This window comes from Tuber melanosporum (genome assembly GCF_000151645.1).
Source record: "Tuber melanosporum whole genome shotgun sequence assembly, scaffold_63, strain Mel28".
In the NCBI taxonomy this organism is placed as follows: domain Eukaryota; kingdom Fungi; phylum Ascomycota; class Pezizomycetes; order Pezizales; family Tuberaceae; genus Tuber; species Tuber melanosporum.
The window spans coordinates 462,809-469,637 of NW_003299110.1; positions in this window are offsets into that span (position 1 = coordinate 462,809).

Below are 6,829 nucleotides of genomic sequence, written 5' to 3' on the forward strand. Positions count from 1 at the left end.
ATTCTCGGCCCTTTTGTCTGACTGATACCAACTTGGAACCGAAGAAGTTGACTTCTTGGATCTCTACGGGTCTGCTGATGAGGACGGCAATGGCTCGGAGGACTCTGATGGGGTCTACAGGGAAGAGGAGGAGGGGGATACGGAGGAGGAGGAGGAGGAGGAGGAGGAGGGCGGGGGGGGGAGGAGGAAGTACTGTCCCGGACGTTTATTAAGTCCGAGGACGTGGACATCGACATGATGGAAACGTGGGATTCTGACGAGAATCGGTTCCACGCCAGCACACAGGAGATTAGAGAGCGCCTGCTTGGGCGAGCTGTGACCCCCAAGGACTTCTTTTCAAGCCCGGAAGACCAGCAAGACAGCATTGCGCATATTGTTACTAAGAGGAAGCGGTTCCTGGCTGGCAACGCTCCTCTCATTGTTGATCTTGAGGCCTCCGCGAGGGAAGACGCTGCAGAGCAAGGAATTAACGTTGAAGAGATGGATGAGATTGATCGCGAGATGGACCGACTTGCGCTCCTCAACATGGCCAACATGCGATATACAAAGTGCGTGAAACGGGAGCCCCGGGAATAATTTTTTCCTTTTGCGATTTGGTCCTCCTTTTTCCTCTTTGTTCGTCCCCTGCCTTCCTCTTCGCCCGTTCCCCCTGCCTCACTCAAGAGCTGCCCCCCCCTATATCCTGTACTTTAACCCTTGTTACATCCCAGCTCGTTTAAAATTACCTTTTGTAGATAATAATAGGCGCATTGCGTGAAGCTGCTTTTGCCGCATAATGAGTTGTATCCGAAGCTCCTATGGTTTATACGCACAGAGTAATATGTCATTATATATGCCGTGGCCAACTACATAGGCCAAAATCCATACGCCCAAAACCATACGCCCATATTCATACACTCTAAGCCATACGCCCAAAGACATCATTACAACGACATACGCACAAAGGTATATGCCCAAAACTACATGCCCGAAACCGCACGACCCAATTCATACTAAATTCATAAGCACCAAGGTGCTATTCAAATCTAACATTTCCTTATTACTAGTGTAATTACAGAATCCAAACGAGCAAGATAAGCCTGCATATTTTTGTAGACAAGCTAGTCTAGGCGGTCCGCTGGATAGAATTCTATCTCAGAATCAAAATCAAAATCTACAATTGCACAATGAACAACACCCAGAATGACCCTACTACTCGTACTTCCACTCTGTATCATTTTCATTGAATGGACTGTGGCACGAATGTAGACTCCTGCCTTTAGAGCAACAAGAATCCCATCGTACTCCGCATCATCACATTCCAAGAATCCTGATACCATCTCCTTTCTCTGTAGCTCCACGTTCTCAGACTTGTCCTCATCGATTTTGGTTCCCAACCAATACGTCCTACCCAATACTGGAGTATGCATTCCGGCCTTTGGAAAATCCACCACACCTGCTGTATAGTAGCATGAACAAGGTGCAAAATGTGAGCATCAGTGGATAGTTGACTTACAAAAGAATCGTATTACCTTGTGACTCCAGGCAATTGAGTAGAGATAAGAATGTGAAAACAGGGTTTGCCCAAGGTCACTGTAGTTGTCTAGAGAGCTCTGGGGGAGGTCCTTCATCTCAATAAAGTTATGGTCGGTCTCAACACCAACCATTGCACAAAGCCGCGGAAGTAGAATGGTATCAGGTTCGGTGTACCCTAGTGGGTCAGTTCCGGTAACAATGTGGTTCTCAATACCCTCCATGATTTGAACGTGCAAGATTAGATACTGAGGGATGTAGAATTGTAGTGCTTTTGTGGTAGGGAAAGAAGTTTGGAATAAAGAAATACTATAGAATGGTTGGTGGTCACCATTGGGAAGATACTTGAGAGCAGCAGATGAACTCTTGAACGGGATAACGACGGAATAATCAGCAATCCAGTATGCTGGAAGCTCATGTTAAGGCCAGCCACTTATGGATTGGACTAATCTATATCAAGTTCGAGAGAGTACAAAGAATATCATTTATGTAAATTTACAAAAGCGAGAACGATATTATTCTGAACCTGATTCTGGAACCAAGCGCCAGGTCATTTTTCCCTGTACTATACGGCGGTTGGAATGACACTGCCGAAAGATTTCCAAGCTTGAGACTCGGCCCTCAATCTCATAACCCAAATCAAGTGCTTGTATGATGACCCGGGATTCCGGTGATCTAAGTTCCAACATTCCCGCTATCTGCCCACCTCTAACCAATTTGACTGTCTTGCCTCTGTTTGCCCAATCGAATCCACACAGCTTTAACTGGTATCGTCGCTCAATTCTTGGTGACCGGCTATTAGCCCAAGGTTTGTCTATATCTCACTATTAGCTTTTCAGCACTGGTAATATGGGTATGAGTCTCGGACGGAATGGAGTAATAGCGTATAGAAAAAGAAGTCAACAGTCTTCCTGTCAAGGGACACGTGGTAAAGGTCCACAGGTTCGTTCGGACCTAACATCGAGGTCTGAAACTCCTGAACTGGAACTAGCTCCATTGGCACAGTAGTCATTGTCTCTGCAGATACAGAGAAAAGGGTGGATAGCAGTAGGTACGGTATAGCAGTCTTGTGAGTTCATGGGGAATGGCAGCTAAGTAATAGGTAATCTCATTATTGGATAACCCGGTATTTATATACAAAAGCTACAACCATAAATCACACTTGATCACTCGGAAAACAAGACTGACACAGTACTATATTATATTTCAGCACTAACTCCTTGCCATTGGAATTACTTCTAATCGTTACGAGAGCCCCAAAGAATTCTGGCGGGCAGATCTGATTGTAAAATTAGTTTGCCGTCTAAGGGTGAAGGCGTTTTATGGGAGTGCTCACATGGGATTAGTGAATTCGGATAAATGCTCTAATACGGTTATGTTGGATTATATGCCCCTTAACAGTGTGTTTTGACCACTGCTTCAGATTCAGACTAGCATAAGCTTACAGCTCATTCATAGTTTATCCCCCAATATCTAACTCTCAATTCGTGTAGTTCCTGCCAAGATCCATACTGTAGTATTTACAACTAAATTCAAGCGCAATCATACACACAAGTCATGTACACAAATTATACTCTCAAAAACCATAAGCACAAAAGTCATATGCACAAGTCATATGCACGAAATCCCATGAACAATTAATACAGAAAGATGCATATGCAGGGAAAGAAATAGAATAACAGTGTACAGCCAGGTGAGGTTCTTAGATAGTAGCTCAGTATCTTATAACAGCTCATTGCCTGAATCTAAACATCTTTTTTGTAGAAGATATTACAACTGAAAGACTTCTATTACACCAGCTATCAAAAGCCACCAATCATTGAGAGATACTGTGACCCTGATACTCAAGATGCCTTCACAACCCAAATCCTGTACAGCTGGCAGCCTACGCTCCCACCAAGGCAGTCAACAGGCCCACTACGGCAGCAGTGTAAGAAGCCGTACTTCCTTTCTACGTGTACATGAAAATCCAACCATGGACCAGTCCCCGTCTCTATCTCTACTATCTGTCGAATCCAGTCCATACTCGAGTGATGGCCCAGTAACACCAACCCCAAAACCTCTGGCTAGTGCCTCTCAAGCACCTTTTTCAAGTGCTACAAGACCTTTGCACCCAGATTCTGTTTCACTACCACCTGGAAACCAAGATCATGGTCGGAACATGCTCCACTTACCAGCTCCGGCTTCAGTAACGAGTGATGCAAATTCATTTGAGATATTTGGAAACTTTTATCTCTATACAGAAGAATATCATGAGAGCTGGATGGAGTGGTGGAAAGAGACAGCAGGATTTGCGGCATATACCGCAAAATATGCCAGTAAGAAGAAGGTCTGATGGAACTCTGATCTTCGAGGCACAGACGTGTGGAAATACTTTTACCAATGCGCCAACCGCTCAGGCCGTGCCGTTGGTACACTAAGGGTGATGTGCATCATTTGTAGGAAGGTTCTCGCTCACCCAAGCAGTACAGGCACCAGCTCGATGCACGATCACAACAAATCCTCAGCATGCCAGAGATCTAGAAAGTTTACCGGATTTAATACTGGAAGTTCACCTGGCACAGATGTCCTGCTATTGCAAAAAGGAACAAAAACTGGAAATTGGCACAGAATAATTGATCTAGTAACACCAATGGAGTTCAAACAGCACCTTTTCGAAGAATACTTCCTGAAGGCGTTCCTTACAACAAATCTTGCATTTAATTGCTCAAACAACCTTGCCTTCCGCCGAGCCTTCAAATATATTCGTCTAAGCATTGAAATCCCAAGCCCGACTACGCTGACAAGATATTTTAAACGGCTCGGTAACTCTACAGTGGACGAGATTCGAACCGGTTGGCCAGTTGACGGAAGGATCTCCCTGGCCGCTGATGCATAGACTTCAACAAATAAACTCGCATTTCTGGCACTTGTGGCCTATTGGATCTCAGATAACTGGCAGATAGAGAAAGTGCTAATTGTGTTTGAGGAAATAAAAGGTTCTCACACAAGTGCAAATATGGCAGGAATCATTAATAAGGTCCTCGCTGAATATGGGATTCAGGATAGAATTCCTGCTTTCACTACCGATAGCGCTAGTAACAACAAAACCCTTACGGAAGCCTTAAACAACGCGTTAGGTTCACTATCAATTGAATGGTCCCTGATAGAAAACCATATTCCGTGTATGGCCCATGTTATTCAGCTTATTCTTGCTGCATTTATGAGTTCTATCAAGGTGAAATCAAAGGATGGTCATATGTCCTCTGACTTTAAGGCAGATTATATCGATAAGGTTGTGAGGTTGGATAATGGCTTTCACAAAACAATAGAAAAGATAATATCAAAGACCCCATACATGTAACAGTTTCACAAACAGTGAGTTACACATATCAGCTCATACGCACACATACGTACAGATTCATACGCCCAAATTAAAAACCCTCAGGTGAAAAGAAAGAATATGAATCATATGATGAATCCTGGAGCTTCGGAGAAAGACGATATCTAATTCACCTGAATTGTTCCTAAATACTATACCGAGTTGTTGAATGGAGAATGCTAATCAGGTTGTGTACACATTGATATCGGAAAATGAGTATTGCTATCGGATCTTCACCTCAGCACCAGCAGCACTTCATTGAGATACAGAACGACAGGATGGAGATCTCAACTATGCTCATTTATGTTGTCAAATCAGGATGGAACTCGACTATAAATATGTTGGAGAGATCTGTGTGGTTGCTTGAATTCACAAAGGATTGGTTATAAACCTATCCTGATTTCGCGCCACTATAGTCTACCCCCAAAGAATGGAAGCAAGTTGAGTACATCTTAGAAGTACTTCAGCCCATCCGGTTTGGACCCTGTAGATGTCAAAAACACTCTGAGTTATGATTTATCGTGTATTCCAAGTCTATCAAGACATCTTTGATCATTTAAAATCGCAAATCATAAAGTTAGAACGCAAGCGGATGCAGTAGAAGGTTGACATTCATGAAGGTTTGCTGAGAGCAAAACTAAAGGCAGCAGTTTATTATGGTAAAACCGAAAACCCAAGAGGCCTTCTGTTTGGCATTGGAGCTTATCTCAACCAGTATTCTAAACTAAACCTATTGCGTGAATGGGATTTAGATGATGCTGCTGGTGAGACTGATTACGAGAAGTCATATAAAAGGGAGTTTATTGCATATTATGATCTTTACTACGCACTAATGAATGCCCGATATCCTGATACTCCAATTCCATGGAGCGGCCTAAATAGTCGATCAAAGCATCTTCACAGATCGAGATCGAGAACTATTATAAGCGAGGCACTCGCGTATATCAAATCAGAATCTGAGGTTGAACCTCTGGAGCCAGCCACCGGAGCCTTGAATTCCATGCCTGATACAAATCCAACTGAGATTTTCTATGAAGCAAACATACTGGAGTGGTGGAAGGTTAATACTGGGAGGTTCCCCAATTTAGCCCAGATGGCTAAGGATATTCTTGCAGTCCAAGGAGGCAGCGTTGGTGTTGAACGGATATATAGTATGGTAAGAGATGTGGTTCCGTATCGCGGATCACGATTGAAAAGCAGTACAATCCAGGCCTCAATGCTTGTGAAATCATATGAGTACGAAGAATTTCGACAAGAGCTAGCAAATTATGACAGCGAACGGGAGGCAGCAAGGTTGAAAAAAATAGCAGCAATTGAGGATTACCGAGGTTGGGTAGATAGGCAGGACCAGAGTGTGATGAGGGGGGTTATGACTGTATCTCTGACGATGACGAGTTACAAAACAAAGACACAGCATGGTCTTTTGTTGATCAGGATGGAAGATGGGCATTTGGAAAAGAGCTGAGGCCCATCTTGCCTGATCATGGCTTGGTTCAATCTCGATATGCACGCCATCCACCAGATCAAGGTCAAGATGGCGGCGAGCAATTGGCAAGCTCGGAAGAGTCAGGAGATGACTATAGAATCAGGGACAGGACGGTGAACATGTATGTTGGGTCCGACACTAAGGAAGAATCGCAGGAGGAAGAGCCTGAGACTGCGGAAAGAGTTAGTGATCTTGAAAATGATGAAGTGGATAACACAAATGTTAACAGTATAGATCCAATAGGCCAGCAGGAAGTTTGCTCTGAGGAGGATGTTTATCCGGAAGCTCCCGAGTCAGCTCCTATAGTGCTATGGGTAGCTCGGAGAAGAGCACAAGAGGGCGGTATGGGGATTGGAGTTACAACAAGGAAGCGCGCTAGAACAGGTGGGAAAGCAAAGAAAAGGTCCAGATTTAAACTAGGTTAAAATCTGCTAGGAAATGTTCCTGCATTCGCAGAATTTGATTAAGGG